At 34.7% G+C, this 26,127-nt stretch overlaps 1 long non-coding RNA gene and 2 pseudogenes across 1 annotated transcript in view; all 3 read left to right on the top strand.

The window, feature by feature from the left end:
• Positions 1-26,127, top strand: part of LOC122230509 — a 106,989-nt gene that overhangs the window by 7,900 nt on the left and 72,962 nt on the right. The window lies entirely within an intron of this gene.
• On the top strand, positions 21,524-21,622 carry LOC122230826 (annotated as a pseudogene).
• LOC102957070 lies at positions 23,015-23,611 on the top strand (annotated as a pseudogene).

The following is a 26,127-nucleotide window of genomic DNA, read 5'->3' as shown; positions in this document are numbered from 1 at the left end:
ACATTAATAACACATTGATAACACATTTTTGTTTCTCACAGTTATGGAGGCTGAGAAGTCCAAGGTAAAAGTGCCAGCAGATTAGGTGTCTAGTGAAGGCCAGCTTCCTAGCTGGTAGACAGCTGCTTTCTCTCTATAACCTCACATGACCGAAGAGATCATCTCTCATGTCTTTTTTTTACAAGGGCACCAATCTCACTTATAAGAGCTCCATACTCTTTTTTTTCTCTTCTGAGATTTTATTTAAATTCAAGTTAGTTAACATACAGTGTAATATTGGTTTCAGGAGTAGAATTTAGTGATGCATCACTTACATATAACACCCAATGCTCATCCCAACAAGTACCCTCTTTAATGTCCATCAGTCATTTAGCCCATGCCCCCACCCATCTCCCCTCCAGCAGCATTCAATTTGTTCTCTTTAATTAAGAGTCTCTTACGGTTTGCCTCCCTCTCTGTTTTTATCTTATTTTTATTCCCTTCTCCTGTGTTCATCTTTTTTGTTTCTTTACCCCATGTATGGGTGAAATCATGTAGTATTTATCTTTCTCTGACTGACTTATTTCATTTAGCATGATACACTCGCTCCATCCACGTTATTGCAGATGGCAAGATTTCATTCTTTTGATGGCTGAGTCTGTGTGTGTGTGTGTGTGTGTGTATGTGTATATATATATATGTGTGTGTGTGTGTATGTGTGTGTGTGTATATATATATATATATATATATATATATATATATATAAAACCTCTTATTTATTCATTTATCAGTTGATGGACATTTGGGCTTTTTCCATAATTTGGCTCTTGTTGATAGTGCTGCTATAAACATTGGGGTATACATGCCCCTTCAGATCAGTATTTTTGTATTCTTTGGATAAATACCTCATAGTGCAATTGCTGAGTCATAGTGTAGTTCTATTTTTACCTGTTTGAGGAACTTCCATACTGTTTTCCACAGTGGCTGCACCAGTTTGCATTCCTACCAACAGTGAAAGAGGGTTCCCCTTTCTCCACATCCTCACCAAATCTGTTGTTTCCTGACTTGTTCATTTTAGTCATTCTGACAGGTGTGCAGTGGTATCTTATTGTGGTTTTGATTTGTGTTTCTCTGATGATGAGTGATGCTGAACATCTTTTCATGTGTCTGTTAGCCATCTGTATGTTTTCTTTCAAGTAATGTCTGTTCATATCTTCTGCCCATTGTTTAACTGGGTTATCTACTTTTTTGGCTGTTGAGTTTGATACATTCTGTATAGATTTTAAATACTAGTCTTTTATCTGATATGTCATTTGCAAAGATCTCTTCCCATTCTGTAGGTTACCTTTTAGTTTTGTGATTGCTTCCTTTGCTGTGCAGAAACTTCCTATCTTGATGAAGTCCCAATAGTTCATTTCTGCTTTTATTTCCCTTGCCTCCAGAAACCTGCCTAGTAAGAGGTTGCTATGGCTAAGGTCAAAAAGGTTGCTGACTTTGTACTTCTCTAGAATTTTGATGGTTTCCTGGCTCACATTTAGGTCTGTCATCCATTTTGAATTTATTTTTATGTATGGTATAAGACAGTGGTCCAGTTTCATTCTTCTGCATGTTGCTGTCAAGTTTTCCCAACACCATTTGTTGAAGAGACTTTTTTTCCATCGGATGTTCTTTCCTGCTTTGTCAAAGATTAGTTGACCAAATAGTTGTGGGTTCATTTCTGGCTTCTATGCTCTTGATCTAATTACTTCTCAAAGGTCCCACTTCCAAATGCCATCACAATGGAGACTAGGGCTTCCACATATGAATTTGGGGGACACAAACATTCGGCACACAACACCGTGTTTCTACTTTTATATCCCTATAATAAATTCTTCATATAGCCTTTAGGTGACCATTGTAAAACTTAAAAGAATGAAGCATAGTGGAGTGGTTATACATGCAGACTTTGGATGCAGACTGTGAAGTTTATACCATGCCATTTACAAAAGGTGCAGTTTGGGGGAAAATTTCTTAATCTTTCAGAACTTCCATTTTTTTCACCCCCAAATAATAATAGTAACTCTCGAGAGGGATTTTTGAGATACACTTTAATATCCGTCAAGCCCCTGGAATAATGGTAAGTGATACAGGCTTAAAGTTAACTTTTGGGGATCTTTTGAAAAATCACTCTCTCCAGATAAAATCTCCAAATTGTTTACCGATACACTTAACACTAACCACATATTGTACAACCTCAGTCATATGTATTTTCTTTGTGTTCTACCAATATGCCAGGAGTCTTCCTACTAAGTACACTGTACTTGGAGTCCCTTCTGCCTGGGACATCTTCCACCAGATCTTTGTATGGCTCTCTCCTTTCATTCAGGCCCCAGCTCTAGTGCCATTTCCTCAGGCTGTTAAGTCTTAACCTTCATGTCTAGTAGTTATATTGCACAAAATGCTATTATTTTACAGTTTCATTTTCACAATAAATCACATTGCCATATATTAATGCTTATTACTTTGGTGACTGTGTTCTATCTGTAGCAAGACTTTGTCTGCTTTCTTGCCTTGGATTATAGCAGTGCATGTCGTACCATAGAATCACCATGGACATTTGTTGTAAGAATAAGTATATGAATGAGTACTTCAGTGAACACATGGGTGAATAAATCTCATCCACTGGGACCTTGAAATGAGCTAGTAATGCCTTTATGACCACCTGGGCCAGTTCCGTGAGATCATATTCTCCCATTCAGGGATTCTGTTATACCCCACAGGTCCCCTTTTTCAATTCATTAGAACCATGCCCACTTCTAAAGATGATATACAAGGTATATGAGAGATTTTATGTCTTTGAGGAAATTCCATGTTAACATATACCACAAAGTTTTATGAACTTTGGATAAGCAGTATTGATAAAACATTTGACTTTCCATACCTATTTTCCTGCTCAGGAGTGTTTCAAATAATGGCAATAATTTTTAAATTATTCTTCAATTATCAATCACTAATTACTCTCTTCAATTAAAAAGTCATCTATTTACCAAGAGAAAAGAATTAAAAGTTCAAGGCAAGTATATCATGCTGTCATAAATTAATTTGTTCTGATTTATTGGTATGGAAAGTCAAATTTTATGCTGAGATAATATACTTTTGTATAAAAAATATATAAATTTTCTAATTTGTAAAATCTGTAAGTATCAACTTTTTATTCAACAGGAATAGGAGGCTAAATATTCCTTCTGATTATGGTATTTATTCAACTAATAGTTAAAATATCTGTGTTATGTATATGTGATTGCGCAGTAATTATCTGTGCCTTTTAGCCTTTTATTTCCTTTGGGTTTTTTGTATGTTTGTTTGTTTGTGTAATATTCTGTGCTTTACAGAGAATATTTCAACATACCTAGGAGTTTCAAAGAATATAAACAAAGAAAGAGAAAATGTGTTTTCTCTAAGGAAATTCAAATTCCCATAATCAAGTAGCTTTAGAGAAGGACATGAAGTTTATTCCTTACTGTGAGATTGCTTTGCCAGGGTTCTAAAGGACATGTATCACTTTGCATAATAACTTAAGTTCAGAAGCACCAGGCAAGAGGTAGCATCTTAGCAGTCTTCCATATTTACCTTTATATAATGGTTCTCCATTTCTGACAGCAACTAATCTGAGCCCCTGTCATACATTTAAGTTTTCAATAGAAATATTCCTCCACGACTATGTCTTTCTGCTGTTCCTTGTGTAATATAATTTATTTGCTTTACTAAGAAAAATAGGAATTTAATTATTTCAAAAGAATAACACATTCCTTAGAATTTGGGCATGTTAATTAAAATATGACCAGATAACCTGGCAATATTTTTTAAAATAAATGTATGCAGTAAGTTTCTAGTACTAAAAAACATAAAAGAATTGTTGGCTTCCAAGAATAATATATTGAAGACGTTTTTTATAAATTTGAATTGCTGGAATAATAGATTGAGTTTTAAAATGATATACTACACTATATCTTGTGTTCAGTGACTGTAGATATTCTATTACATTATTTTTTGTGTGTTTTAGGAATGTAAAGTCAATTAGAAAGTGTATTGAGGTTCATTTTTGGGGATAACATATTTTAAGGTCATGTATTGCTGAATAATAAGTCAGATTTAGAACAAAGGACTTATTTTTACGTGCTTATGATTTTTAATGTTTGACTCTAACTCAAACTTTGAAAAATGATGAATATTTTAAATAAATATGATTGTCCAAATGCCCATATTACTGCATTGTGACTATTTTTTAAATAACAAGTCCATTAGTTCCTATTGTTTTTCTGAAGTGCTGAATTGGAAAGGATTTCTCATCTTTTCAAGTACAAATGTCAGAATTACTGTGGGTTATCATAGTAATCATTCCAACTCTTATGTAAAATTAGCTAGCATTTTCTATAAGAAAAAAAAACATGTATTATGGTTATCATTTTTGTTTTTTGCCTGTTAAATAATCATGACTATTTTATGAATTGGTAGTCTATAGCACTTGAAGACTGGAGTGAGGAATATATTTTGTAAAAGTTATAAGAACATTGATAAACTTAATGCATTTATTTAGATTAAATTTAGTACTCTTAAAAATAGTAACTATTATTGGGATGCTTGAGTGGCTCAGTTGGTCAAGCGTCAGACTCTTGATTTTGGCTCATATCATAATCTCATGGTTCACAAGTTCAAGCCCCATGTTGGTGTGGTCAGTGTGGAGCCTGCTTGGGATTCTCTCTTTCCTTCTCTCTCTGTCCCTCCCTTGATTGCATGCATGCTTTCTCTCTCTCAAAATAAATAAATATATTTTTAAAAATAATAACAATTGTATATTAATGGATTTAACTTATTACATCAAATATAGCAGAGTATATTTATTATAACTTAAAAAAGAAATTAACGGCAAAAAACCACTTTTTCTAAACAAAATTATTCATATTAAGCATTGTAATTTCACAACAACCTTGTGAGTTAGATACCATTGTTATACCTATGTATTGATGTAAAAACTGAGGTGTAGTATGGTGACCTAACTTGTTCAAGATGACTTGGTTTATAATGGGTTTGGGATCTGAGTTTAGTCCTTAATTTGTATCTGGTATAAGCATAGGCTACGTCCTATGCATCTAAATCTATTTATTATATATTTCTCTAAAATTTTGTATACACATATGTTTTATCAGAGATACAGATATATATACATAGATAATTTAGAAATCATGTATGCATATTTTAAAATAATGGCAAAGAATTGTCTTATTTTACAAAATTTACAAAGATTATTTAGTTATTACTGTATAAAAAGATACTATAGTTATAAGTTTTAGATTTAATTTTGAAATAACCTATAACTTAAATGACCTATTCAATAATCTAATGATTAGCTTTCCAAATACTTTTAACAGACATGATAATGCTGTTTATCCTTGAGTAATGGCTCCTCAAATTACTATGATGATCAGGAGCTAGCTGTAGTAAATGATTTGGTATGGCATTCCAACTGATGTTTTTAGTTTAGTTTCTTTCTTCCCTTATTTTAACTAAAAGGGTTATTCAGCAAGCCTGTCTATACTGAATATGCCAGATACAAAAATAAAAATTTCTTCTTCAAATATGTATTATTTTTATTACATAATTAAGCAATAATCATTAGTGATGACAACTAGAATGTAACAGATATTTATTATTTAAATACTTCACAGCCATATATATTCCTCTTAAGTGTTCTTTTTCCATGTTTAGATTTGTTAATATTTCTCATTCAATCTCTTCTTTCCTTCCTTCCTTTTTTCTTTTCTTTCTTTCTATCCTTTTTAAAAAAAAAATGTTTCTACATACTTTGAGCCTTGGTCATAGTTCTCCATGTTACAGTTTCTTTCTTTAGAAAAGATGTAAATATTCTCTGAATAAAATTTTAGATTTTGAAAGCACTAAAGCTTAGAGGTTAGTTTTACAAGAGGAGAATATACTTGGAAATTATTTATCACATATAGAGAGAATTTCTTTTTAAAATACTGTTGAATCATAGATATCATTTTAAAGACATAACACCTGTAAAGTAACTGAAACTATGCATAGGGAACCTGATAAACCTGTTGTTAAAATTTAACAAAAGGATAAAACAATACTAACTAAATACTAATTTTGCAGTAAAGAGCAGAATTCAAGTGAAAAAAAAAAAAAAACTAAATCAATGATATGTAGTCTAGTCCTATAAAGAAAAATACCCCATAATGTGAGACAAAGTTAAAAGACTAAAAAAAAAAGAGTATAAATGTAACAAACATGAATTATAGAATGGATTATGGAAGACCCAACACATGGATTAAAAATTATATGAGTAATGTAATTGGATAAATATGTTAGAGGCAATTTTCAAGTAATCTCTTAAAGATTATTTCTCAGCTTAAAAAAAAAAAAGAAAGTTTTTGTTGAAAGTTTTTTTTTTTCACTCTGTGAGAAGCAATGTGAAAATATTTATCTAGAAAATCTGTGGTGAACATTTCAAATGACTAGAATAAAGAGAATAAGAAAGTATGTGTAATAGAAGCAGGTTCTTAAAAAGGAAGAAGCAATTGACCCAGGCCCTGAGATTTCTGTTGAGATCTCTTAAAAGGTCAATTACATATATCATTTCCTATTGGCAGCATATTTATGCTACAAAAGTTAACTCAATATCTGAATAACAAATGACTGTGAATAAAACTGAAAAAGTATCAAAGAATCCATGTGAAGATGCAAGACCTACATTTTCATGTTTCACTCTTTTCAGCTTTTAAGTTATGGCTGCATCTTATGCAAGTTGATACATAGCACAGTAAAACAATGAAATGTCCCATTTTGTTTTATGAAAAGGCAAAATTATCATCTCAAAGATTATCAACTTATAATAATTTGCCATAAAATAAATATAGACTCTTTCATTAAATACTAGAATATAAAAAATTAAATACCACACACAAATAGAGTTCATGCAAAAAATATAAATATGGCTATTAATGAGTTAACATATTATAATGATAAATTCCTTAAATATATTTATTATAAATGAAAAACTATTGCCTGTATTATTCTCAGAAATTAGGACTAGAATATATTCTTCGTGTGTAAAAATAATTATATTAGGCAAACAGCTTATATCACAATAACAGAATAGCTCCTCCTAATGAGGTTCTGTGAAATGCTACTGAGGCAAAAAATTAATGAATTATCACAAATAAAATAGCATCTATATACTGATTTTAGAGTAGGAAATTCTGCATGGGTGAAATGAAAGTGGCACATGGATGGGACAACCAGAAGTGGCACTCTCTATTTCTCTAAAACACTAAATATTCCTGACCTCCCCAAAAAGTAAATTAGCTCTCTGTACCAAGATTGTAAACACACTATATCTTATATCCTAGAGTTTTCACAGAGAGAAATTAATCATAGGAAATATTTCATCAGTGCATGTTTTGAGCAAAAAAAAAAAAAAACAAAAAAAAAAAACCTTGGTAACATAAACATAATATTTAAAAAATATATCACCATAAAATGTTACTTTAACTATCAATGATTTGAGAAATTCTTAAAGATAATGTCAAACAAACATTTGCATACAAAATACAGATTTTCAGTTTTACAAAATTCTTATTCTTTCATTTCTGTTTGCAAACCTGCCCCTAACCCAGTGTCCCACAGCAACCACGACCCATTAATTCTTCTAATCCATAGAGAAAACATTTTGAAATAAACAACCAAAAAATAGGATGTAACCCTTTTTAACAAGCAGATCAAAACACGCCTGGTAAAACTTGCCACACACTGAACAAAGTCCAAGCACTTCCTTCTGCAGGCAAGGAGAAACTCTGAAGACTGATCTGAGGGAAAGAGCAGCCAAAACACAATAGAGTGCATACAGCATACACCAAAACACTTCCTGAAGCACCAGGACCTGGATAGTATATGACCTCTTCTTAATATAGGCTATACTCTCAGGAGCAGAAACATAACAGACTTTTTAACACACAAAAGACATAGATCTAGACAAAATGTCAAGAGTGAGGAATTTATCCCAAAAGAAAGAACAAGAAGTTGTGGGAAGGAATCTAATCAAAACAGATATAAGTAACATGCCTTAATCATAATTTAAAACAATAATGATAATGATACTAGTAGTTGGGATTGAGAAAACCATAGAAGACCCTAGGGAGTCCCTTACTTCAGAAATATAAGACCTAAATATTAGGCCAAAGTAAAAAATGCTATAACTGAGATGCAAAGCAAACTGGATGTACTGACAACAAGGATGGAAGAAGCAGAGGAATGACTAAGTAATATAGAAGATAAAATGATGGAAAATAATAATTTTCCATAAAGGAGGGCTGAAAAGAAGAGGGAAAACAAAAAATATTGGCTCATGAATGTAGACTTAGGGAACTCAACAACTCAATAAGGCATAATAACAGTCATATCATAGGAGTCCCAGAAGAAGACAGGAAAAAGGCAGCAGAAGGTTTATTTGAGCAAATTATAGGTGAAAACTTGCTTAATCTGGGGAAGGAAACAGACATCAAAATCCAAGAGGCAAAGAGAACTCCCATCAAAATCAACAAAAGCTGCCCCAAACCAAGACATACCATAGTAAAATTGCAAAATGAAAAGATAAGGAAAGAATCCTGAAAACAGCAAGGGAAAAGGAGTCCTTAACCTACAAGGGAAGACACATAAGATCTTTCTACAGAAACTTGGCAGGCCAGAAGGGAGTGGCATGATATATTCAATATGCTGAATGGGAAAAATATACAGCTAAGAAAACCTTTTCAGCAAGGCTGTGATTCAGAATAGAGAGATAAAGAATTTCTAAGACAAACAAAAACTAAAAGAATCCATGACCACTAAACCAGCCCTACAAGAAATACTAAAGGGGACTCTTGTAGTGGGAAAGAAAGACTAAAAGCAACAAAGACTAGAAAATAACAGAGAGAATCTCCAGAAACAGCATCTTGACAGGTAATACAGTGGCACACCATTCCTATCTATCAATAATCACTCAGGCAAATGGACTAAATGATCCAATGAAAAGACATAGGGCATCAGAATGGGTAAAAAAACAAAAACAAAAAACAAGACCCATTGATATGTTGCCTATGAGGAACTTATTTTAGACCTAAAGACACCTCCAGATTGAAAGTGAGAGGATGGAGAACCATATATCGTGCTAATGGACGTCAAAAGAAAGCAAGAGTGGCCATACTTTTATCAGACAAACTAGATTTTTAAACCAAAGACTGTAGCAAGAGATGAAGAAGGGCACTGTATCATAATAAAGGGATCTATCCAACAAGAAGATCTAACCGTTGTAAATATTCATGCCCCTAGTTTAGGAACACCCAAATATATAAATCAATAATAAACATAAACTCATTGATAAGAACACAATAATAATAGGGAACTTTTAGCAAAAGTTTAGCAAAGTACAGACCATTAAGGAAAAGATCAACAAAGAAACAATGGCTGTGAATGACATACTGGACCAGATGCACTTAACATATATTCAGGACATTTCATCCTGAAGCAGCAGAATACACATTCTTTTTGAGTGCACATGGAGTATTCTCCAGAATAGATCACATACTGGGTCGCAAACCAGGCCTCAAAACGTACAAAAAGGTTGATATCATACCACGCATATTTTCAGACCACAATGCTATGAAACTTGAAGTCAATCACAAAGAAAAAATTTGGAAATACCACAAATACATGGAGGTTAAAAATATCCAATTACAGAAGATGTAAACAAAGTGCATGGAAGTAAATGAAAATGAAAATATGACAGTCCGAACCTTTGAGGTGCAGCAAAAGTGGTCCTAAGAGGGAAGTATATAGCAATACAGACCTACCTCAAGAAACAAGAAAAATCTCAAATACACAACCTAAGCTTACACATAAAGGAGCTAGAAAATGAACAGCAAATAAAGCCTAAAGTCAGAAGAATAAGGGAAGTAATGAAGATTGAGCAGAAATAAGTGATATTATCAGCACCTGGGTGGCTCAGTCAGTTGAGCGTCTGACATCGGCTCCCGTTATGATTTCTCAGTTGTGGGTTTGAGCCCTGTGTAGGGCTCTGAGCTGACAGCATGGATCCTGGAGCCCTCTTCAAGTTCTGTATCTCCCTCTCTCAAAACTAAATAAACAATTTTTTTTTAAAGAAAGAAATGATAGTAGAAACAAACAAACAAACAAAAAACAGTAGGCCAGATCAATGAAACTAAGAGCTGGTTCTCTGAAAGAATTAATAAAATTTATAAACCTCTAGCAAGACTTATCAAAAAGAAAAGAGACAGGACCCAAATAAATAAAATCACAAATTAACGAGGAGAAATCACAACCAAAACCATAGAAATACAATTATAAAAGAATATTATGGAAAATTATATGCCAATAAATTGGGTAAACTGGAAGAAATGGACAAATTCCTAGAAAAATATAAACGACCAAAACTAAAACAGGAAGAAATAGAAAGTTTGAATAGACCCACAACCAGGAAAGAAATTGAATCAATAATCAAAAATCTCCCAACAAATGAAAGTCCAGGGCTAGATGACTTCCCCGGGGAATTCTACCAAACATTTAAGGATGTGTCAGTACCTATTCTTCTCAAACTGTTCCAAAAAAAAAAAAAAAAAAAAAAAAAAAAGAAATAAAAGGATAACTTCCAAACTCATTCTATGAGGCCAGCATTACATTGATTTCACTTGATTTCAGAATCAAAGTCCCCACTAAAAAGAATTATAGGCCAATATCCCTGATGAACACGAATGCAAAAATTCTCAACAACATACTAGCAGATTGAATCAACAGTACATTAAAAGAATTATTCATCACAATCAATTGGGATTTATTCCTAGGCTTCAGGAATGGTTCGATATTCACAAATGAATCAACATGATACATCACATTAATAAAAGAAAAGATAAGATCCATATGATTTTCTCAATAGATGTAGAAAAGGCATATGACAAAATACAGCATCCATTCCTGATAAAAACCCTCAACAAAGTAGGGATAGAGGGAACATGCCTCAATATCATAAACTCTGTATATAAAAGACCCATAGCTAATATCCTCAATGGGGAAAAACTGAGAGCTTTTCCTACAGCCAGAAACAAGATAGGGATGGCTACTCTCACCATTGTTACTTAACACAGCATTGGAATTCCTAGCCTCAGAAATGAGACAAGAAAATCAATAAAAGCATTTGGATAGGCAAGGGAGAAGTCAAACTTTCACTATTCGCAGATGACATGATACTCTATGTAAAAAACCTAAAAAATTCCACCAAAAAGTTGCTAGAACTGATACACGAATTCCGCAAAGTCAGAGGATATAAAATCAACAAACAAATCTGTTGCATTTAGATACACCAATAATGAAGAAGCAGAAAGAGGAATAGATACCATTTATAATTACGCCAAAAAACACAAGATATCTAGGAATATACCTAACCAAAGAGGTAAAAGATCTGTATTCTGAAAACTGTAAAATGCCTATGAAAGATACTGAAGGTGACACAAAGAAAGAGAAATACATTCCAGTCTCATAAATTGGGAGAACAAATACTGTTAAAATGTCTAAACAACCCAAAGCAATCTACATATTTAATACAATCCCTATCAAAATACCACCAGCATTTTTTGCAAAGCTAGAGCAAACAATCCTGAAATTTGGATAGAACCACAAAAGACCAGGAATAGCCAAACCACTCTTGAAAAAGAAAGGCAAAGCTGAAGGCATCACAATTCTGGACCTCAAGCTACATTACAAAACTGTAGTGATCAAGACAGTGATCAATACTGGCATAAAAACAGTCACACATGAATCAATGGAACAGACTAGAAAACCCAGAAATGTACCCACTACTGTGTGGTCAACTAATCTTTGACAAAGCAGGTAACATTATCCAATGGAAAAAAGTCTCTTCAACAAATGGTTTTGGGAAAACTGGACAGCAACATGCAGAAGAATAAATGTGGACAACTTTCTTGCACCATACACAAAAATGAATTCAAAATGGATGACAGACCTAAATGTAAGACAGGAAACCATCAAAATTCTAGAGGAGTACAAAGTCAGCAACCTCTTTGACCTTGGTCATAGCAATGTCTTACTACACAGGTCTCTGGAGGCAAGGGAAACAAAAGCAAAAATGAACTGTTGGAATTTCATCAAGATATAACGCGTCTGCACAGCAAAGGAAGCAATCAACAAAACTAAAAGACAACCTACAGAATTGGAGGAGATCTTTCCAAATGACATATCAGATAAAGGGTTAATATCTAAAACCTATGAAGAATGTATCAAACTCAACACCCAAAAAAGTAAATAATCCAGTTGAACAATGGGCAGAAGACATGAACAGGTGACTCCAAAAAGATATACAGATGACTACTGGGAAGCCTGGGTGGCTCAGTTAAGTGTCCAACTTCAGCTCAGGTCGTGATCTCCTGGTTTGTGAGTTTGAACCCCACATTGGGCTGGTTGCTGTCAGTGCAGAGCCCGCTTCAGGTCCTCTGTCTCCCTCTCTCTCTGTGCACCTCCCTATCATCTCAAAAATAAATTAATTAAAAAAAACAGATGGCTAATAGATACATGAAAAGATGCTCAGCATCACTCATCATCAGGGAACCACAAATCAAAACCACAATGAGATACCACCACTTCACATCTGTCAGAATCGCTAAAATGAACAACTCAGGAAATAACAGATGTTGGCGAGGATGTGGAGAAAGGGAAACCCTCTTTCACTGTTGGTGGGAATGCAAACTGGTGCAGCCACTATGGAAAACAGTATGGAGTTTCCTCAAAAAGGTAAAAATAGAACTACCTTATGACCCAACAATTGCATTACTAGGTATTGATCTAAAGGACTCAAAAATACTGATTCAAAGGGGCACATATAACCAATGTTTATAGCAACACTATCAACAATAGCCAAATTGTGGAAGGAGCCCACATGTCCATCAACTAATGAATGGATAAAGAAATTGTGGTATATATCTACAATGGAGTATTACTCTTCAAAGAATCTTGCCATCTGCAATGACGTGGATGGAGCAAGAGTGTATCATGCTAAGTGAAATAAGTGAGTCAGAAAAAGACAAATACTATATAATTTCTCTCATATGGGGAATTTAAGCAGCAAAACAGAAGAACATATGAGAAGGGGGAAGAAAAAAGCAAAGTATAAGATACTCCTAACTATAAAGAACTAACAGGGTTAATGGAGGGGAGGTTGGTGGGGGATGGGCTAAATGGACGAAGGGTATTGAGAACACTTGTTGGGATGAACACTGGGTGTTGTATGTAAGTGATAAATCACTAAATTCTACTCTTGAAACCAATATTACACTATATATTAACTAATTAGAATTTAAATAAAAACTTGAAATAAAATAAAGAAAAACTGAACCCAAGATGCTAACAAAGAGTGAGTTGGAATAGGGATGACAAGGTTAATTTAAATTCTTTTTTTTATTGGCAATATGCAATCACTGTTGGCTAATATAATCTGAAAGAAATGTATAAAAATCAAACATCATTTAAGAAATGGGATATGATTTGTCTATTTCAAACTATGTTTTTATTCTAACCATATTTTAATGCTTCTCTCTTAAAAATTTTTTTTAAATGTTTATTTTTGAGAGAGACAGACAGAATGTGAGCGGGAGACGGGGCAGAGAGAGAAGGAGACACAGAATCTGGATCATGCTATCAGCACAGAGCCAGATGTGGGGCTTGAACCACAAACGGTGAGATGATGACCTGAGTGGACGTTGGATGCCTAACTAACTGAGCCACCCAGGTGCTCCACTCCCTTTTTTTAAAAAACTTTTTTTAATCTTTATTTATTTTTGAGAGAGAGAGAGAGAGAGAGAGAGAGAGAGAGAGAGAGAGAGAGGGAGAGGGAGTGGGGGAGGGGCAGAGAGAGAGGCAAATACAGAATCCAAAGCAGGCTCTAGGCTCCGAGCTACCAGCACCTAGCCCGACGCTGGCTCCAAGTCACAAACTGTGAGATCATGACCTGAGCCAAAGTCAGATGCTGAACCAACTGAGCCTCCCAGGCAACCCAAAATTTCTCTCTTTTTAAAGATAGTTTGTATGATTTAAGCATAATGAACACTGATAACATTGTTACCTAATGTAATAGCTAAGAATTCAAACAAAGTTTTAAATAATCAGGTCACTATATATGTATATATTGCATAGATGTCAAACAAGATTCAAACAAAATAATAATTGCTGTCATTCTAAGGATTGGATTTTTGTGTACAGATTAAAGATCATGTGTTTATAACAGTATTATGAAAATATGTTATGCATATTCTAAAATATATTTCTTTACAGATATGATTCATATATGTATATAGTTATTGTTTTTTGAAATCTGAGCTCAGACTTGTAAAGGCTACCATTATAATTCAGATATATTCCCTGAACTCAAGGAAATAATATTCTAGTAAGAAATCACACAATAGGGGCGCCTGGGTGGCTCAGTTGGTTGGGTGTCAGACTTCGACTCAGGTCATAATCTTGCAGTTCATGGATTCTACCTCGCATTGGGCTCTGTGCTGACAGCTCAGAGCCTGGAGCCTGTTTTGGATTCTGTGTCTCCCTTTCTCTGCCCCTCCCCTGCTTGCTCTCTCTCTCTCTCTCTCTCTCTCTCTCTCTCTCTCTCTCTGTCTCTGTCAAAAATAAATAAATAAACATTACAAAAAAAGAAATCACACAATATATCTATATAAAAGTTTGTTAAATACACACACACACATGCAAGCACACATATATTTGTTATTAACCACTTTGATGGTGGTTGAATGTTGAAATGATGGTGTATCTCGATTTTCTTCTATTATCACCCTCCCCACCCCCTGCTTTCAGGGCTACTCTGACCTTGTATGTTACCTCTGGTACAAAAAGTTCACTGCTGCTCCTGGGATAGCCAGAGACTCGGCCTGGAGAAGCAAAGGCAACTACTATTTAAAGAAATAGGCACAGCTTCATGCCAGGCCAGCACATAGGCTGCATTTCAGGTTTTACTAGCCCACCCCACCAGGTGCAGTGGAGAGGTACACAAACCACAGTAGCACATGCTTGCCACCCTGCTTCGTAATTGTGCTCATGATGGGTTATTACTTAATACTTCTGGGACCTACCATACTCTTGATTCTAATACTTTGTGGGATTATTAACTTAGTGTCCAGAAAAATATAATTTTATTTTTTTAATTACTTGCTATTGTAGAAATAGCTACAGGTACGATATATAATTTGGATAAAATAACTACAGTGACTTAGAAGTAACCAAACCTTGGGGCGCCTGGGTGGCTCAGTCGGTTAGGCGGCTGACTTCGGCTCAGGTCATGATCTTGCGGTCCGTGAGTTCTAGCCCCGCGTTGGGCTCTGTGCTGACAGCTCAGAGCCTGGAGCCTGCTTCATATTCTGTGTCTCCCTCTCTCTGACCCACCCCTGTTCATGCTCTGTCTCTCCCTGTCTCGAAAATAAATAAACGTTAAAAAAAATTTAATAAAAAAAAAAGAAGTAACCAAACCTTCATTATTCTGTTAATATGAATTTTAAAATGTAAGCAATGATTTAAAAGAAGAAAAAATCTCTGTTTCACAATTCAATTTCCATTTTTTTTGTTTATTTAAATTTTAGTTAATATACAGTGGGTTATTGGTTTCAAGAGTAGAATTCAGTAATTCATCACTTATATACAATACCCAGTGCTCATCACAAGTGCCCTCCTTAATACCCATCACCCATCTAGCCCATCTTCCTACCCACCACCCTCTATCAACTCTCGTTTGTTCTCTTTTGTTAAGAGTCTCTTGTGGTTTGTTTTTCCCTCTCTTCTCTTTTTTCTCACCTTCCCAAATGTTCATCTCTTTGTTTCTTAAATTCCACATATGAGTGAAATCATATGGTATTTGTCTTTCTCTGATTGACTTATTTTGCTTAGCAAAATACATTCTGGCTCCATCCACATCATTGCAAATGCCAAGATTTCATTCTTTTGATGGCTGAGTGATATTCCATTGTGTATGTGTATATATCATATATACACACACACACATATATATGTATTTTTATCCATTCATCAGTCGATGGATATTTGGGCTCTCTCCATAGTTTGGCTACTGTTGATAATGTTGCTATAAACATTGAATACATGTACCCCTTCAAATCTGTATTTTTGTAGACTTTGAGTAAATACCTAGTGGTGCAATTGCTGGATCATAGGACAGTTCTTTTTTTTTGAGGAACCTCCATTCAGTTCTCCAGAGTGGCTGCACCAGTTTGCAATGCCACCAGCAGTGAAAGAGGGTTCCCCTTTCTCTGCATCCTCGCCAGTCTCCAGGATTATTTTAAATTAGAATTTTGGAGGACATTGGTCACAATGAATGTTTATCTTCATTAAGATTTGCCCTACTATTTGTTTATTATATCTGAAATTTCCTATCATATTCTGAGCTTTCTCAGAGGAGAAAGTTAGGAAGTCTTCTGGAATATAAATATGCTCAGAAGTATTGAAGTTTCCTAAGTAATTACTAGAGAAAATCCTAACAATATTTGGAGGGAATGGTAAACACAACTACCCAGTAGTATTGTTAGTGTCACTAATTAATACACTCGGACTTCTATTGATCTTATAAAAATATCCCTTATCCAAAGTTAGAAAATTTTGGATACAGAAAGGAGAGCATCATTGTTTTTCATCAAAATATTATTTTCTCATGTTGAATATTGTGCTGTGTCTGTAAAGTTTTTGTACATATGATTCTATTTAGATGTAGTATATGATTATATACTAGTATTATAGTAGTATATGTAGATGTAGTATATGCATTAATTAAAAAAATATTTTTTCAATGTTTACTTTTGAGAGACAGAGCATGAATAGGGAAGGGGCAGAGAGAGAGGGAGACACAGAATCCAAAGCAGGCTCCAGGCTCCAAGCTGTCAGCACAGAGCGCAACACGGAGCTTGACCTCACAAATCATGAGATCATGATCTGAGCTGAAGTCGGGCGCTTAACTGACTGAGCCGCCCCAGTAAAGCATTATTTTTAATGCATTATATATTATTTAAATATTATAAGAAATTTTGTTTTAAAAATTATTCATGGATCACAGAAACTAAAGGACTTAATCTTCTTTTAAAACTCACTTATATTTAGTTTTTGATTCACCTTCACATTATTTTTACAAATAAGTTTTAGAATTATACTTTACAAATTTCCCTTGAAAATCATTTGCTCTGATTTACTGTAAAGAAGATGCCTATAAGTTAACATTTCCTGATTCATGAGACATAGGAATGCTCTTAAATGTTGCTTAAGGTAGTGATCTAATTTCTAGACTCCCTTAAGATAAGCAGATGTGTTTGTGAAAAAGAATCATTTATCTCTCCACTTAAGTGATTGAGAAAGGGATTGCTAGTTTGGTTTAGTATGTTGGCTTTTGTAGCATATTTAAGTGCTGGAATAGTTTCACCACTATGTCACTGTTTCTTCTGGAAAGGAAAATCATTGTATTTTAAGGCTCAAGTGACATTCAGACTGTGAAAAAAGTTACCTTGACTTTGAAAGTAAAGGTTTAATCAAGAGGTGTATTCTGTTCTTGAGCAAGGAAACCAAATTCAATATAGAAAGCAGGCAATTCTCTGTAAAATAAAATTTTAAAATTTTAAAAACTGTGAAATAAAATTTACTTTTATGCAATTTTACAAATGTACTATGCAAACAAAAATAAAATTAGTTTGCCAGAACTTGCATTCTGCCTTCTGCCACCAACTCAGTCCTGTAAAGGCATATCCCATGCCACTAATTTGGTCCTGTGTTGGGCTAACAGCTGTTCTCTTGACCCTTTTGTACAGTTCACGTTCTACCAAGAATCCTCCGCACCAGCCCCTCTGCCCCTGCTGCTTTCCCTTCACTACCAGCCACTCTTCAGAAGTGCGTGTGCATGACTTGCCGGCCCGTTATGTAAGCAGGCGGGAAGCCCTGGTTCTCTTGGCAGGAGGTACTTGAGTGAGGAGGTGTGTGTGTCCTTTTCTTTGATATTTAGCTGTTGTTCAACCAAGATTTTTGGTGGGTGTGTTCTTCATTTCAAACTAAAACCATCATTTTACAAGTGTATCCAGTTTCCTCTGATACTCAAAAGTGTGTGGGGAAAAAAATCGATCAAAATGGAATAGTAAACAGAATCAAGAATGGGAAATGAAAATTTAATCATGGACTATTTATCATCTTTTAATTTCTTGGTTATGCTGCTACCTGGGCCTTTATGGTCTCTGTAGTCACAAAGATTACACATGTCTTTGATATTATGCTGAATAAATACCCCTAGGTAATGGGGTATGATCTTGAAACACTATTGCTGTTAGATTATACGTTGTTAGCACTTTGACACGAGAGGTACTTGATATTTCAGTCAATGATCGCTTCACTGAGCACTATTCTTTTCACCCTTTCATCATGTTGTAAACTGTTTTCTAGCTCAGGCAGGTAATAATTGATCTCAATAATGTGGCTATGTACTTAACCACTGAGTAGCAACCAGATGTGAGGGTATATTTCCAGTAAAACACTTGAATACTGCCCATGGTGAAGTGAGTCTAATGTCAGTTCTACCCTTGATGTAACAGGTGCTCTTTGGTGAGCTGTACTCTTTTAATGAGATTATTTGTAAGCATAATGGGGAGTATGGAAATGTGCCAACTGAAGAGTCAATGGGAGAGGAATAATAGGGATAATGAGTGGCAGGGAGAGAGAAACAGGTAGACCAAGGAAATCAGGCACACTGAGAACTCTGTAAAACCAAGTAAGTGAATTATAGCTGCAAGAGGATGTCTAATGGTAACTTTTGATGTGTTTTATACTCAAGAGTGTGAAAGTCACTTTATGCATTCTATTTTTGATAATTAAGAGTAATTTATAGGTTTGCCACCTTTCCTTTCTCCAGTGGCAAGCCTCCAGATCCTTTCTGTGCCGTCATGCTGTAGAGTGAAGTGACAAGGGAACACACATAAGCATGTTAAATTCTTAAGCTATTACCATCAAATACATGTTTTCTGAAATGACTTTGTTATATTTTTCTTAATTAACATACTTCTTTTTAGCAGAGATACTGAAGTTTATATCTGACTATAGTTTATGATTATGTATTTTCCTTATAAAAGTATAAGGAAGAGTCTAGCTTTAAGAGAACCAGAGAATGGATATCTAAAATAATTATTTTACAATATCTATATTCATCTTCCTATCTCCTGGATGTTTATGCATGTAAAATTATTGAGAAACATTTATTGGATCATCTCCTCAGCACTTTTATCTCTTCCAGATGGTTTTTCTTTAATTGTTGTTTGTCAAACTATGATCCCCTTCCCTTTCTATAATTCCAAATTGTGATATGTTTCAAGCTGTTGCTAATTAGTATAGTTTTAAATTTTGAACAGTGGTTGGAGGAGGAGATTATATTGACAACAAATATCAGGAAAAAAACCTGTTGCTTGACATCTATCAAGAAAAAATGGAAAACGTGTCTAGGATAGAGAAGCAATGCCAACATGAAGGAGGGTTTTGTTGTTGGTTTTGTCTGTTTTTAAATTTTTCTGCATGTTTGGTTAGTTTCAATAGAATCGGACGTTGAGACGTAAAATCCTGCTTCCGATATTACATTAGAACTCTAAATGAATGACTTCATCTTCCTGAACTTTAGTTTCCTTTTCTTTAGAATGAAGATTATACTTACTTCATAGATTTGTAGGTCACACCTAAAATGAAGTACTCTCTTCTTTGATTTATATCCCAAGTGTATTTCTATTCACATGCTTCTGCCTTGCTCCACCTCCCCTCTGACCCATAATGCAATGACTCTACAGGAAATTCTCCATAATAACAATTTGACAGATGTCATCAACATTGGCTGTGCCCTTTGGTCTCATGAATGTGAGGCTCAGTTTATAACAGCACAATGCCATCAACATGTAAAACAGCACATTATGAAAAGATCAGTCAACATAGACACACACACACACACACACACACACACACACACACGTACTTTTCTACATGTCTTTATCAAGTAAAATATGTTTCACTTAAGGAGAAAAGAACAGGGGCGCCTGGGTGGCTCAGTTGATTAAGCATCCGACTCTTGATTTCAACTCAGGTCATGATCTCATGGTTTGTGAGCCTGAGAGCATGGAGCCTGCTTGGGATTCTCTCTCTCTCTCTCTCTCTCTCTCTCTCTCTCTCTCTCTCAAAGATAAATAAATAAACAAACAAACTTTAAAAAAGGAGAAAGAATACCTAACATCTTATTAAAGGCATAAAAGTGTGATGATAAAAGTAGGCTAATAAAGAGTCTGTGGAGTCAATCCTACTGCAGACTTCACATACAGAATAATCTTGAAGTTAGATGAGGCCCTGTATGTAAATGATTCTTGTGTGTCATTTCCTAGGGCAGTATCATTTTTTGTTGCTGTTATTGAATCAAGTATAAAGGCAAAACTCCTCAATTGTAGCTACAGTTTTCATGGGAAAGCCAATTACATAAAATAAGACTTCAGTTTCTTATGTTAGTAGTTAAAAATTGAAACTATAGACATCTGGGAAAGCTGCATTGATATTTACTGCTAAATTGAGATAAAAGTTGAACTAATTTTTCTCATCTTTTTTTTTTTCAATATGCAACCGAGTAAAAGAATGTGTGCCATCTATATACATTCATTTTTTTCCAAGATAAAAATCAAATAGCTCATTGGTGTTTTAGAACAACAATTTAAGTTTTTTTTTTTAATTAATAAAATTGGGAAGAAGAAACGGTATCCTTATATATAAAATATTTTCCATTTTTTAAAGGTTAATTTGACATGTTTTGCCACAAATTCACTGTTTTAAACCTTAAAAATAACTTATAAGTAAAAATATAGTTAAGCTTTAGCTTTTGAAAAAATACAAAATACTACTGAGAATGGAATCCAATGATAGTATCATTTTTCCATCTATCCACATAACATTCAGTCTTTAAAGGTACTTGAGGGGCGCCTGGGTGGCTCAATCAGTTAAGCGGCCGACTTCGGCTCAGGTCATGATCTCGCGGTCCGTGAGTTCGAGCCCCGCGTCAGGCTCTGTGCTGACAGCTCAGAGCCTAGAGCCTGTTTCAGATTCTGTGTCTCCCTCTCTCTGACCCTCCCCTATTCATGCTCTGTCTCTCTCTGTCTCAAAAATAAATAAACGTTAAAGGTACTTGAATCTGCACATAGTAGCTTTAATTGAAAGGGATAAAGCATGTTATTAAATCTGGCAGACTAATTTATCATATGCATTTATAACAAGCCCTTCAGACCATTTCATTCTTTTACCTGTCCAAAACCAACATGTTCCATAAGTTCATTAGACTTCTTTCCATATTATGTTTCCAAACAGGCACCATGAGATTAAATCTCAAAGAAACAAAAGAACGTATTGTCACAAAAGGAAGATAGAGTGCATGCTTTGGCAGCACATATACTAAAATTGAAATGCAGAGAAGATTAGCATGAGTTCTGTGCAAGGATGACACCAAATTTGTGAAGCATTCCGTATTTAAAAAAAAAAAAAAAAAAGGAAGAGGGATATTGGAACTATATCAGCTTAATTTTCAAAACCCTTTTGATCAAATAACAATTCAAGTTTTGTAAATTTATCTCTGAGCTTAAATTTACATATAAATATGAAGTCTTAATACTGAAAGTGCATTTTCACATTAAAAAATGCCCTTTAAAACTTTTTAAATGACATTAAAATCTTTATTTTTTAAGGAAGAAAAAGATCAAAGCACCTGTGTCATTTCTTCCATTGGCATGTTGACTCAAATTGCTGTAAACTTTCCTATTTAGGTGAATCATTTTATAGAATTCTGCATAAAACCCATTATCAGAATTTAGGAAGAAAAGAAAATTTCATTGAGGAGCAAGAATTGGCACATTTTCAATGACTGGATATGATAACAAATGAGACCATCAGACTCATTTGTCATGGAATGTCATCATCCACCCTCATATTCCTATTTATTCCCCTTACTGCTGCCTCTTGCTAACTGTGGGATGACAGCCCCTGCATATGGAAAATCCTGAGGTATGTGGGCAATGGCGGCTTTGCAGTTATACAGAATCATTTCAGCAAATAAAATGACATGAGCAGTATTTTCAAGCATAGTCACAATGTAATATTTAAAACGCTTCTATTTTTGTTCTTTTCATTCATTTATTCAGATTAATTTTCTCAAAAATACTATTATCCTGAGCACTCTGATAGATGTTGGCATATAATCAGAAAAATGAGGCAAAATACCCATTTCTATGGAGCATCTGGTTGCCTGCTGTCCCCATGTATGCTCACTCTGTACTATTAGAAGTAGGAAAATCATTAAAATAATCTTTTTTTTCCTGACTTATTTATAATAATATAGTTTTTACAAGGATAAAATGACTTTATGTAGATGAGACATTTAAATTCCTTTCTTGGTCCATGTTAAGTGTTAAAAACAAGTGTTTTATATCATTATAATTAACTCTTTATCAAGGATTTGTTGATGAAGATAATACAATAATTTTAAATTTTATCTTTGATAACCTGTTACTTCTTCTTTTGATTTTCACAAAGAAAAGTTGTTTACCTAGCCTAATCTAACATTCACCATTAACATTACTTTATTGTGGGAAATTTTTTTAAATGCTTTTCATCACACGGAAAAGAGCTAGAAGTTCCAGATATTCACAGAGCAAATTAGACAATAAAAAAGTATATCTACTCCAAAATGCTTAATATTGAGGCATTTTAAAGTTCAGAGCAAACTGTGCCAAATGTTTATTTTCTTAAATTACTTGATAAATCATTTTTCAGGTGGTGTTTTCAATAGGTCAGACTCATCAGCAGCCTGAGGCAGTCCCCAGGGGCGCTGGTCCCATGGCTCTGGGGCAGGGGTGGGGAACACTGCACCATGAAGCTGTACAGCCTTAGTGTCCTGTAAAAAGGCAAGCCCAAGGTGGTGCTGCTCAAAGCCACATACGACGTGTGCTCCTTCAGCTTCTTCCAGAGGTCCAGTGAACAGAAAGTCATGACCCTCACAGGTCAACGGGCTGTGGAGCACTCAGCATAAGGCAGCAGAGCTTCTGTCCAAGAACAAGAATATCTGTGCCATGTCTACGTGTGAAACCACAGTCTTGCAGGAGTGGTCATTGCAGATAGTGAATTGCCACCCTGCATGGCTCTTACCTTTTTAGAGAAGGTACTAGAAGAATTCTCCAAGCAGGTGGACAGGATAGAGTGGCCAGTCGGATCTCTTGCTACCATCCGCTAAGCAGCCCTTAGATGGCAGCCCCAGTAGATACAAGAACTGCTGAGAAACTAACCCCATGACTAAGGTACAGGATGGAGCTGGATGAGACCAAAATCAGGCTGCACAACACGATGGAGTCTCTGTTAGAGCAAGGGGAGAAGCTGGGTGACCTGGTGTCCAAATCCCAAGTGCTGGGAACAGCCTAAAGCCTTCTATAAAATGGCCCAGAAAGAGAACTCGTGCTGTGCAATCATGTGATGGCATTGTGCAGAGGCTCCTGTGCTGAAATGCCCCAGTCATTTGCATCAGCACTGCAGCCCAGAGAAACAGAGCCACTGTGGGAAGATCCACGTAGAAACGCTCTCATTTTTCTCTTTAGACTCACTGGCAGGACCTAAGGGGTCATGGAAAGGCCTGTAACACTTCAAATTTACATGTCTGGTAATTTTTGGAAAGATCATGTGGGGTCCTCAGAGGTGTATTATTGGGCCAAATGAAGCCATAAACTCTGAGTGATTAAAAAATTTTTTTGAACAAATAAATCGTGCTTTATTAAAAAAAATGAACTTCAGCCATCACAGCAAGATCTTCACACACACACATTTGAAACAAGGATTTTCTGCTGTGACTGAGTAAGTTTACAAACATGCAGTATCAATACCAAGAAATTAAAAAAAAACAACAAAAAACCTGTTTTTCATTCCTGATACAGTATGTCTAACAAATTGACAATTGACATGGAAAACATAGTATTTAGCCAAGTTATTCTATCAACAGTGTTAGCCTGCCTAGATAATTCAAGTTCTAAAGACCTCTCTTCAATAACAGATGGCCAGTGATAGTCTGAGCAAAATAGTTAAATTCCCCAAGCAGTGCTCTTGGCTTAGCCAATGTATACACTGTCTTAGTTTCTTTGGAATAAAAATTTACCCAATGGAATTTTACAAGTCTGTAGATAAAGTGGATTTCCCAAGAGTACCATATTTTCCTGATTGGATCCAGAGCAAAAAATCAGATACAGCTATAGGGATGTTGCATACAGAGTCTTTGTTCTCTGTACTTCAATTATCACCCAGAAGTTTTCTGACTTTATTAATTTGATGAGTCATCAGTTTAACAACTCATCAAATTTGCAGCTTTGTGGGAACTTCTTTCTGGATTTCTCCATAAAAGAAAGAGAAGGAAATTATTGGAATCAGTTTTATAAAGTTGTGATTTTTCCCTAAGCAATATTATTTTAAGTGTAATTCTCCCCCAAGCCCTCCAGAATCAATTACAGGTATGAAGGAGTTCAAATGAGCACCAAAAATAAATGTACAAGCAAAAATACTAAGGTAAGGAAGATTACCTGGGTCTTTTGAAAGGCCAAGAGTTAAGTTATGGGATGTTTAAGATTTAAGAACAACTATATAGGATGTTCAGAAACCATCTTCTGTCTTTACAGGGTGTCTGAGTGGCTCAGTCAGTTAAGCGTCCTACTCTGTTTGGGCTCAGATCACAATCTCACGATTCATGAGTTTGAGCCCCCACATTGGGCTCTGCACTGACAGTGTGGATGGAACCTGCTTGGGATTTTCTCTCTCCTCTCTCTCTGTCCATACCCCACTTGTGCACACTCTCTGTCTCCAAATAAATAAACCTAAATTTTTTTTTAAAAGAAATCATATTCTTTCTTTAAATATAACATTTATTTAGACATAATTCATGATAAATTTAGCATTATCTTTAATATTAGAAATATTTAATTCATATTTTTTTCTGCTAAATGACTTTTTAAAATTAAGTTATGAATACTAGAAAGTATGATATTATAACTCATTCCATTCTACATAACAGTTTCAGACTGTTAGAAAAGGTAAGGAAGGTTGATTTATGAAATGAAGTACCTGGGAGCACAGATGGAAGCATGCATAGATATATATGTGCAGTATAGGCTTTAGTATTTGATACAGTTAGTAAAACAACTGTAAACATTTTTATTTAGTTTGTATTCTAATCGAATACTATAGACAAAAATGTAGATTTCTGCACAAATTCTACTTAAATTTTTAAGTACCTGAAATTTTAAATTATTTTTATTTTGGAAAATGATTTAAAACAAATTTCCAGAGAAATATTTCTTGCTTAATTCCTCTGGATGGATATGTGTAAAAGCACTGAAGGAGATGAGTGTATTAGAATCACATAAGGCATATCAGGGTCTCATTTATAGATATCTCTCTGCCCTCAGCATGACTGTTGCTCTTCCCTAGGAATGCAGAGTTCATCAAACTTATATGGATCAAGGAGCTAAGATGGTCCTTTACTCAGGACAAATTTCAATTTCTCTTATTTTCTGTGTATACTTTAAATCATGATACCAAAGAATACAGTCCTTGTGAAACATGTAAATATTTCTGATGATCTCACTACACAATCTATACTGCCGTAATTTTTCCTCAGTGCTATTTCAGTCTTTCTCATATATATATATATATGTATGTATGCATACATACATACATATTTGGGAATACAGTTACCTTCTGTTTCAATCAGTACTTCAACAATAAGCAAATGCTATGGTTCTAAATTTAGCCATGAGTCAAAGAAAAAAGGGAAAATGAGGATTATTTAAAGACTTGACAATAGCAGTACATAGATACTAAATAATTCAGTAACAAGTAATGTGTTTATAATAAACACACACAGGCATATGTATGTCTATATAATCAAAAACAAGGCAAAATTTATTTGGAACATCTGGTTGCCTACTGTGCACATGTGTATTCTATTAG

Source organism: Panthera tigris, chromosome C2, assembly GCF_018350195.1.
Source record: "Panthera tigris isolate Pti1 chromosome C2, P.tigris_Pti1_mat1.1, whole genome shotgun sequence".
In the NCBI taxonomy this organism is placed as follows: domain Eukaryota; kingdom Metazoa; phylum Chordata; class Mammalia; order Carnivora; family Felidae; genus Panthera; species Panthera tigris.
This window is presented reverse-complemented; position numbering and strand designations above follow the sequence as displayed.